The following is an 11,260-nucleotide window of genomic DNA, read 5'->3' as shown; positions in this document are numbered from 1 at the left end:
TTGATACTTCTTCCTCCTTTCTTGCATGTCTGGGGTCTCTGCTTCTCCTAAATGACCAATGCCCCAAACCAACATTTTTTATAAAAATTGAACTCGGATTAAACACTCGATGAAACTAGACATACCCTCAAATACATCCTGGCTTCTGTCACCAAGATGCAGACACACTTTGAAAAACAGTGCCATAAATAAGGGGATTTCTGCTTGAAATAATTCCCTAAAGCTACAAATATTCTGATTTTCCAAAGCTATGAGGAAATATGATTGCTCTCAGACAATAAGAAACAATTATTTCTAACTTCCATATTGTTTTTCATCACCGGATCTAAAAGGCCTTTTACAAAGGAGACAAGTATTATAATTATTATTAGTAGTATTAGTATTAGCATTATCATCATCAGCATCATCATCACTATCATCATTATCATTGTTATCATTATTATTATTCCTATTTCACAAAGGGAAAAACTACCCTACAGAAAGGCCAAGAGGCTGTTGGTCACTCATTTGGCCACTGATGGAGGAAGATAGTTATTTGATTTCCAATCAGATCTTGTGGCCACTAACCTGCCTACAGAAGTAGGTTATTTACAGAAACTTGTTCCTGTGTGACAGGTCATGACCACAGGAACAGATAACCAATGAACAGTGGAAATGACTAGTTTATTTTCAAATGCAGCCTATTTCTGTCTTTCTCTCTCTGCAGAGGTCTATGAGATCTGTGCTTCTGAACCCAGACAGACTAACAGAGAGGATTTAAGCAGCCATCAAAGAACCCCACAGAGATCTATGGATTTTCCAATAGTGCCTGACTATCCATTTAATTCAGTTTACTTGTGAAAGAGAGATAAGCTTTCACTGTTAGTTACACTAACTTCAGGCCTGCTGACACACATTTTCAATGCTGTAGCAGGCTGGTTCTGTTAAGAGCAGGACAGAAGATTTCTAACACATGTATGAGGCGCTGATGGTGGTAAAACGCATTCATTCCCACAGAGCAGCCTGAAGATTGCACATTGTCCTTACGGCACAAGAGCTGGGTAGGAAAGGGTGCTTGTTGCCACTCCTGCATTAGCATCGAGCTATGCTTGTTTTCACAAAGCAGATGGAGTACTCCAGCTCTGCTTGCTACATATCTCTGCAGTCCCTAAGAGTGGCAGTAGTGAACATAACTAACCCTCCAGGAGTGAAACTGTTAGTGAGTAGAGCAGAAATTGGTCTCCTCATTCCAAAAACATGGATTAAGGAAACCTTTGATTTCTACACAGAGGCCAGACTTTGCTAGAAAATACCTGAAATTAGGTAATGGGAAACGAAAGTTTCCTCCAACGCCAGAGACTTTTAAGCAGGACACAGAAATACAAACACTTTAGGCAATGAATATGTTGCTTCGAAGGCAAATTCTCCCTCTGATGTAAAGTGAAAATTATGTTCTTGGTATCAGTTCATGCTTCAGTGGTGTAACTATAACCAAAGTTAGTCAACTATTAAGAATTACACACCAAAATTTATGAACACACATTTTGGTTGAAAGTATCTGAATGGGCCATATTCTTTTCCCTGTGGCGTGGATGTACAGCCCTGCACCCCAGCAGGGCTGTACTGCCTGTAATACACCTATCTGTGTGCTTTGTGGTTACCTAATCTTGTGAAAACTGGAAAACTGGCACCTACAGAAGCATGAGAGTTTTCCCAAGTGCACTTCCATTAAGGGTTGTTTACCCAGTGACTGTAACTGTAGAAATCATTCATTGTTTTATTTAATAATTTACATAACAAATTAAATCATTCTGTGAAAACTGTAAGTTTGCAAAGACAAAGGTGTGAGCTAGATGCAGCAAAGATGTGCAGAACTGAAGAGTTTCAACGATTTTTAAATACTTGACCCCTGAAAAAAGATCAATAGTTCTGTGTTATGTCCTGAGGCTGCTGAAACAGCATACTGGATGTCCTCGGTGCCTCAGACTGGCAATGCAGCACACTCGCTTCACAGAGGCACAAAAGCACTGAGCACTGAAAACATGTGAAATGTCATCCCACTCCAGAAGCTAGATCTGGGCCAGGGCTGCCAGAATCCGCCATCCTCAATCCTGTTCTGATAAACAGTTCAACCTACTATCTCCGGGTGCAGTATTGAGACTATTTACAATACAGAAAGAAATGCAAGACCTAAGCTTAGCAATAAAATCTGGGAGACCTGAGCTCCAGACCTTGCTCCAGAGGATGTTTCTGTGTATGAGACAAGAGATGTTAAGCACAAAACCAGGATATGGAGGTGCCTGGTTCCCTTACAGGTAGGCCTGCATTATGTCCCCTCCTGAATTCCCTCCTTCTCCCTCCTTCTCATTCTTGTTCTGTATTAGATATTGTCAAATGACTTTTAGTAAAGAAAATCACTTTTTTATTCCCTTCAATTCTTTGCAAGAGCCAAAACTGGGGCAAAGTGTGGGGGAAAAACACTCCCTGTAGAGAAACCAAAGACCTGTGGCTGATCTGGACATACTTATGGGAGGAGCTGCAACCTGCTCTTGGCTCTGAAGCTGAAGACTGTTCTTCAGGTGTATGCAATTGCTGCTGTGCAGACAGCAGGGATGCCTCAGAGAGCCAGGCAGCTCTGTCTGATGGCACATCCCATGAAACACATTCAGGATGGCAGCTGAATGCAGAACTGTAGTCAGAGGAGCTGATTTCACAGAAGCAGAGCATTTAGTAATTACAAATAATACAGGATTAGCTACAAACGTTTGCTTCAGAACACATAAAGGACATGGTCTGGAGGCAAGAAGGAGAAGAGAAATCAGATTTCACTAACAGAGCTTGCATTTTACAAAGCATCAAACAGCCCAGTCATGGGACTCACCATATTTAATGCGTAAAATCAGAGAGACCTGTTTAGCGAGACTTTGTACAGCACTCTCAAATAATTATGCCGTGCTCCTGGCAGCCAGAAAGATGTGTTCTAACACGTACTTTGGCCTCTCTCACATGGCATATTGCTGCACATTTGTCTTGACAAGCTCTTTTGCTTTACTGTGTTGTAGCCAAACCGATGTGTGGTGCAAGCAGGTTCAATTCCGGATCAGCTATTGCAGTGAGGGATTTGGCATTCAACACTTGTAATTGTTCTTTTCTCAGGCCTGCTCTTGCACAGCCTTGAGCACTGACTTCTCAGATTTTAATGCAAGCTGAAAATTCTCAGCCTTTTTCAGGATTGCACTTAAAATAATTAAGACAATCTTGAAACCACCAACATAAGTTGATGAGTAGATTTCCTCCTCCTGATTTCAGGCTTGGGTATGAACCTTTTGCTGACGATCAGATTATTGGCTACGTTAGTAAGTCTTTCCACAGTACTGAGTATACAAATCAGTTATGCTTTTGGGAGACACAATTTACAGTTGTCACAGCTGTTACAAATCTTTACATTTTACACATAAATGAAACAAGTATATAGTATTTTTATAGGTAATGTTATAGAAAGGGTTTAATTATAGAAAAGAGGTCCTCTAATAATGCAATTCTTAGTGAAATCCACTTCTAGTAGTGTTTCTATTCATTCTCTAGACTAAAATGTTTGAAATGTGGACATACTTACAGAATAAAATGTATCTATAAGACTGCAGTCATGTTAAGCTGTCTTTCCGAATGCATTTGCTGATTTCATTTTGGCTGCATGGAAGGGGTGGTATAATAATGAACCTGTGACAGAAACCAATATGTCTGGGCACATTTTGAGGGTAACAGCTTTCCTGAGAGATTGGCTAACACCAAGCCAGGAAACAAGCAAGTCTACTGATAAGTGCTTAGCTTTAGCGGAAAGACAGTTTAATAGGGAGTAATAGAAATATTAAACATACAATATTTTGTACTATGTAACATGATTTTTATGTGATGGTTTGGTGATGACAATGTAACTGAACAAATAGCTGGCCAATACCTTTCTCTCTACTTGTCTGACAGCCTACAGTTTCTGGGAGTAAACAGTACATCAAGCAAGGTGCAATTGATGCCAACAGGACACTGCTGTAAGTATCAAGAGGAACAGACGGTGGGAAAAAGTGGCTGGGGTTCTTTTTTTATCCATATGAGGGATCTGGATAAATTAAAGTGAGATTTGCTGCAGGTTAATATACAGACAAATATGAAAAACAAAACAAATCAAGACAAACCCCTCCCTCCCCCACCCCCCCCCAAAAAAAAAATAAACCCAAAAAACCAACCAATCCACCCCTAACTTCAAAACAGACAGGAAAGAAGAGCACTTTGCATTAGTCTCATGGTACTAGTAGCTTGGATGGCTGCCATACAAGAAGCAGTGGGGAATTTCTGGGGAGTGGATAACTGGCACAACACTCTGTGCTACCCGCCTCTCTGGACTTTCTTCTGCTAGGGGGCACATGAAAACAGGGGAGGAGATTAGAGGAGGTATTTCCAGATTCCCAGCTGCATTTCATTATAGGCAATTGGCTTCTGTGAGAATTGGGTATTTCAAAGCACTGAAAGGAAGTGCCTGAGTGTGATATTTCACAGCATCCCCTAGATTACTCCTAAACCAGAGAGCCCTTTGTAAACTGGAATCCACCGTGCTGGGAAGAGCTCCAGGTGGTAAGGACAGGCTTCCCTGCAGTTATGAGTCGGACCTGCACTGCCAGGGTTCAGTTAGAGCTCACTCTGATGCGGTGGCTCACTTGCCTCATTACTCACGTACTTAAATGTCAAAGGAACAAGTAGGCCAGAATGAGCAGGGCATTGCTCTACCCTGCAGATGAAAGGCCATAAAAAAGATGTAGCTGAGTACATCCAGACACCTGAGGCCCCAGTGAGGGGACAGGAAACACTAGTGAAAGCACCAAGATCTGGAAGGCAATACGGGATGGAAGGCTGCCCATGCATGGGTGCCTGCATCCCAGGCTGGAGGCAGGCTGCTCTCCCAGGCTCCCACTGCCAGGCTGGCTGGAAGGTGCTGACTCAGACCACCAAGCCCCAGCCTGCTGCAGCTGCAGTGCTGCCTGGCAGCCTCACCACCCTGGGCCCTGCAAAAGCAGGAACACCATACCGGCCACGGAAAGCCCCACTGACACGGACTGTGAGTCACCACAGCACTGGGGAAGGAACAGCTGCCCCACTGCCTCCTTTTTGCCCGTCAGCAGCAGGAACCAGATCCAAACAGTGGCAACCACCACTGTATCTGCTTTAGCACAGCGATCCCCACACCTGCAAGACCACCAGCCTAGAATGAGCTGGAAAACCACAGTGCAAAAGATGTCTGAAGGTTGTGTGAGCCCGGTACCCTTGGCACACTCTCCTCACAGGGAGAAGAGCAGGTTTTCTGTGATGGTTAACCAGGCTGTAGTTACCACGTATGTCTTTCAAAGTCATCGTGCTATTCCATTACTTAAATCTGGGTATTACCATATGGGACAACCATTGCATGAGAACAAAATCACACCCTTTTTCTGGCAGCTAAATACCCAAATATGTACTGTGCTCATATATAAATATGTATGTCACTGTATGCCTAATGAATATGTCAAAAACTGGTTGGAATGTATGAGATCTTCCAGGGGTTTTTTCTGCATTATAAGCTTTTAATGAACGATAATTCAGCACTGAAATCAAGCAAAAGCTTGATTTTTTATTCATCAGTTACAAAATGAGGACACAGAAGGGTACAGACAGCAGGTAGACTCCTAGCTCTGAATTCCACTTCTTGCTATCAGAACATGTTATTAATCACTGTTATCAATGCAGATAACCACAGAAGGGGCAGCACAAGGTAGTACTTTCTCCTGCAACAGTCTCCTCTGGGGTGCTCCATAGGCAGGCATATGTTCCTTTTAGGAAGCCAGCCACTCGTGACAGAGCGGGTGTGGGTGAAGATGGTAGATACTCTATCACTTTAATTAGCTGCTTCAAGAAAGGCAGGTCTGCATCAGGCCTAGGTAAAACTGAGAGACATATTTTATGAAAGACACCCCTCTGGCTGGGGCCAGCCATCTTTGAAGTCACAAAAAGTACTGGGGACTGACTGGGGCTCTGGTCCGGACCCTCTGATCCTGGTGGCTCTGTCACAGGATAAGCCCGTGCATGATTTGTGTCTCCAAAAGTTTTCAACGCATTCCGCAGCTGCTGGCATGAAGGCACAGTGGGTGGTCTGCCCCTCTCCTTCTCCTTTCCCTTTAATAGCTCTTCCCGGGTATCTCAGCAGTGAGGATGGAGCTTGGCACCGTCCCTCTGAGAACCAGCACAAACACTATCCTTCGAGAACGAAAATTCACCTTGGGGGTGGCAGCATCTACCACCCTCCTGGATGCCTTCTGGGAAGTGATCTGGTTGGCAGATCAGCACCACTGGTACTTTGCAAACTATTTTTATGCTCTTAATCCTCACACTTCTTTTACCTTCATAGACTGTCCATTGCCATGAGCAATCTTTTCAACTAATGCTCCTGTGTTCTCTAAACACTTCCCAGGGGACCTCAGAGTCTTGACAGCTGGTTCTGAGCTGAAGACCTGGCCTGAAAGGAGGACAGCAGCAGTGAGAAGGGGAGAAAAAGAGCATGGATGTGGTGGGCAATGGTGCCGGAAGGAAGGGTCAGAGGCAATGAGACCTGTGAGGGAGGATGCTCCTGAGTGGGCAGCTACCAAGAAAGTCCTCATGTCCTTCCCATCAAAGCCCTGAGCCTGCCCTGGGTCCTCTGACCCACTCCTCTGGGTTTCCTGTGCCTGCTCCTCACCTCTGGTTCTGGTCCTTCATCTGCAGCAGGATGGGTTCCACCCGGCAAACACGGCTGTCAAGCGATTTTTGGAGGCCGTGGCCCCTTTTACTGCGATTATGCAGTGCTGCAGCTAAGATTGCTGAACTTTTCACCCCTTTGGTAGCTCATTTTTACAAATCGTGGCACCATCACACTTTTGCATTTTGCACAACCAGGGTCCTGACCAAGGGGCTTGCTTCCAGCACCAGGGAAAATAAAAGGAGAAATCAATATTCTAAAGGTTAAAACAGTCCTCAAAGGCCAGACACTCAGCAGCTATAAATCAATGCAGCAGGATTCACTACAGAAAAGCTTATGTTGGTTTACTATCTGGCCTGAGAACAATTCAAATAATAAAATCACAGCAACAAGATGGACAAGAATGATTAGATCATCTCTATCCCTCAGGGCTGGGACATCAGACTACACTGAGTGCTTTGTGCTGTGGTCAGTAAAGCTGTAGCTGGTTCAGGCTCTGCTAAGGCTTTCCACTTCTGTTTTCCTAGTGTTTCTTCTTTGACAAATGTATTTTGAGTGAATAATTTATGCTTGGGATATTTAAAGAACAGAAACCTAAATCCTCTATTTACTGAATTCAAGCAGTGCTAGCCTAGAAGGAAACAGCTGCAATGCCTCAGTTCCCACTGCCTCTTCTCTGCTGACCTGCTCAGGACCTTCACCCCAGCCCAGGAAAAGCATCCTCTCCACAGCAAGCATCAGAAGACCAGCCAAAATTCATAAGTGACCACATTAAAAATGGTTTACTTAACATGTTAGGGGCCCAGGTGTGCTACAGCTTGTTTTGGTTCCTTGCATGCTGTATGACAAAGACATGCCATATCCTCAAAAAAAGAACAGAACTATTCCTGGTAATTTCACATTATCAATTCCTGCAGCTCCAGCCTTGTCTCTCTTTTGAGCACAGAATCCAGATTATGCTGTCTGATGCCATCTGGTGAATCCACAGGGGATGAGTAAACAATACCAAACTGATTTCCCTGTACCAAGGGAACTTGGCTTGCATTCACATTCCCTTGGAGATAAATCATTATTATTCTGATTGCTAAGGCAGATTCCACTAAGAGCAGAAGGAAAGGAAGGGAAGTGATAAAGAGACCTCCTTTTGCAGCAAGAATGCAGAGGAGATCATGCAGACAAGGTGCAATAATAAAAGCGACTGAAGTGATAGGAGCTGCTCTTTTGATGTTCTGGTGAATTGCAAGCCTTGATTTAAGCAAATAGGTCTGCATCTGCACTGCAGATAAGCAAAGGAAGAAAAGTGTGGGTGAAAAATCTACTGATTTTCAATAAGGGTAGACAATCTGAAGTACATTGGGTTCTCAGTTAAACTGTCACATACTAAAAAAAAAAAAAAAAAGAAATAAACCAGAGAAACTTGAAAACTAGGTGCAGTAGATCTGGAAATGTCTAACATAGGGGTGGAGGATTTCATTCAACACATATTAAAATTATTTCCCTTTGTAATTAGCTGTCATTAGATTGATGCTTTTCAATCTACCAAAACTGTGCAATAACTTTATAGTAAGAAAGACATAGAGACAATTTTGGCCCTGCAAAGACCTAATAGTGCATGAAAACTGGCACGTTCATAGGTGTCCCATTATGCAACTGGGCATCTGTAGAATTTCCAGAAAGAAACACAGAGCACAGATAGTGGACCAGAATCCTAAAGGAGGCAATGGAGTCTAAAGGATGAACAGAAATGAGTTCTCTGTACCTTACATATTTTCAGGTGAGGTTACATCTGATTTTTACTCATGATGTGGTTTAAACCATTAGTGCAGTGCTCAGGGGCAAAGTTTCCTTCCAGTACCTGTTGCAGACTTCTTGACACAACTTAACTCGGTGGGCCTTGTTTCCTGTCTTTATCAATTACATCTCCCTGACAGATGCATCCATGCTGGCCAAGTCTGAGGGCAGCCCAGTATGCCCCACAGCTCACCAGCTGCATCTCTCCAGCACGGCCAGCACGTCCCAGAGTGCTCAGAAACATGGACGCACCAAACAGCTCTCCACACACGACACATCCCAAGAGTTGCGCATCACCGTCCTTGCTCCCAGCGTGTGCAAGAGCACTTCTTCAGGATGGCTGCCCAAAGAAGCAGATGACAGGTTGCTGCTTAGCACAGTGGTCTGCTGTCAGAAGGAGAAGGGTTGTCAAGAATGTCCTACTTAGGGGATGAAAAATGCACTGTCTATAGACTCAGGAGCTATATGAGTCATTACAGCAGATGTAGAAAGAAAAAAAATAATGTCCCTTAAACTTACTGCCATATCAGGGGTGAGGAAGAAAAAAAAAAAAAAAGAAAGTCACACTGCCCTTTAGGGACAATGCAAGCATGGACAGGATGACTCTGGGGAGAAAAGACAACTAAAATCATCCACAAGAGCAAATTCCAGTCAGTTGGAGGGGTAGCAACTAAACTGTTGGGAAAGAGAAAGGGATATTTCCTCAGTGTATGAAGAGAAAACAAGCAGAATGCAGCAGTTTTTCATCTAACCCAGCAGATAATTGCAGTAATATGAAGAAGGAAAAAAACATTTCAAGTAGGAATGAAGAATATCCTATAGAGAACAGCAGGGCTAACATCCAGCAGGGACCAAAAAAAAGTGGATGAGCTAAATCACCCAGGCAGCAGACACCAGAGAAAAAAAAAAAAGGATCCCCAATCTTCCCTCCGGCACTCACTTGCATCTCAGGTAGTGGCAGAGAGGGAATCAGTGAAGACAGGCGGGGTATCTGAGCTCCCACTTCGCAGAGGGATGGGGAAAAGAGGCTGGGATCAGGCTCCCATGGGGAGCTGCTGCAGGCAGGGATTTGGCAGCCTGTCCAGACAGGTCCTGCAAAGGGAGAGGAGAGTTTTTCTGTTTCGCTCTAGTTTTTGTTTGTTTTTAAACACCAACAGTATTTCCCAGTGTTTATACTCATGTTTGCACTCATTAGCAGCAGTTAATACACCATCTTTGCCATGATATTTGTGGATTCATAAGGCATCGGTACAGCAGAAACTTCCTCAGCCGCAGGGTGTTTGGTTTGCGCAATTCATTTTAGGAAATCTCTCTGGATTTTCCCAGGTTTTGTACAGAGTTAGTTTTATTGATGGTTGTCTCTGCAGTTCAAACCTCTTTTCTTTTGATATGTCCTTGTGGGTCTGCTCCATAACACTCAAAAGGCCAGCTGGGAAACAAAAGGTGTTTCTGAGATCAAAAAGCTTCCAGCTAGTATGTGACCTAGACCTGTGACAGGCTTAGCTTGAGAAAAAATCTGATTTGGAATTTTTTTAAGGAGAATGAAGTGTTAAGGATGTCATTTATATATATATACGTATATATGTAGGTACATACGTAGATGATGTAGATATAGATGCATATGTATAATTTTTTTTTTCCTCACATGTTGACAGCCTTATTGTTATTACAGCTCTTCCAAATAGAACTCATGCGTTAGCTAGGTGTGATTAACTTCGGGCTCTGGGCCTCACCATGACCTGTTAACATCTTCTTAGCATATCTTTGATAATTCTTGCGGAATCACATCTCAATATCTGTTAGGTCATATTTTCTATTTTTATTTTAGGCAAAACATAACTGATACTGAGTCGTTACTTCTTGTAATACCGTGTTTCACCACCCCTCCTCCCCAACATGGCGTTTATATACTCAGGGAGGCTTTTCAGTCAATTCTTCCGAAGAGAGAACGAGCAAGGTCCACGCTTCTGCCAAGGCTTTGTCGGTGCGGTCTATCTGGCTGCACAACAGAGGCAGGCTGCGAGCTACTCCGCAGAAATGAATTAGAGGCGAGCACAGCTCAAACACAGAAGCGGCGTGTCCCTCCCGTGTCCCCCGCCCGAGCTCCCGGCTCCGCGGCCGGCGGCGGCGGCTCCCGGCGGGCCGAGGCTGGGCTGGCACGGGCCGGCGGCAGCGGGCAAGGACGGAGCCTCCCCCGGCCCACCCGGGGCCTGCAGGCATGGATGGGCATATCCCTGCTCTGCAGTGGCTCTCGGAATTCAGACTGTAGCTGCGAATTCCTAATCTCAAAGGAAAGAATTCGGTGCAGAATATGCATAAACATTAGCCTAAAGTGCCAGGGCGAACTGCCTGTTCTTATGCAAGCAGGCAGGTAACACAAGCGCCAGGGACATGGCCTCTCCTATTCTTTTTCATAGCTGAAGGTTAAGCCTTGATGCTTACACAAACCCTAGCCATAGTGGAAGATTCTTTTTCCATCAGATCCGTCATAGCACTGTTGTCTAGTCTAAAAGCTTCATTAAAATTCAGACTTCCACTCCTACCTGATTATTCCAGCAGCGATCCGCAGGAGGTCTGACAAGACCCGGGCAGGTGGCAATCCCTGTCACATGCCATAGCTTCCACGCTGCCTTTTTGGAAGGTGGCCAAGACCAGCACCAGAAGCACCGAAATTCAGAAAATAACAAATATAACCAAAGATACTTGGCTCCAGCGAGATGCGGAGCAGAAGTG

Source organism: Coloeus monedula, assembly GCF_965178545.1.
Source record: "Coloeus monedula genome assembly, chromosome: Z".
In the NCBI taxonomy this organism is placed as follows: Eukaryota; Metazoa; Chordata; class Aves; order Passeriformes; family Corvidae; genus Coloeus; species Coloeus monedula.
Note: the sequence above shows the minus strand (reverse complement) of the source record.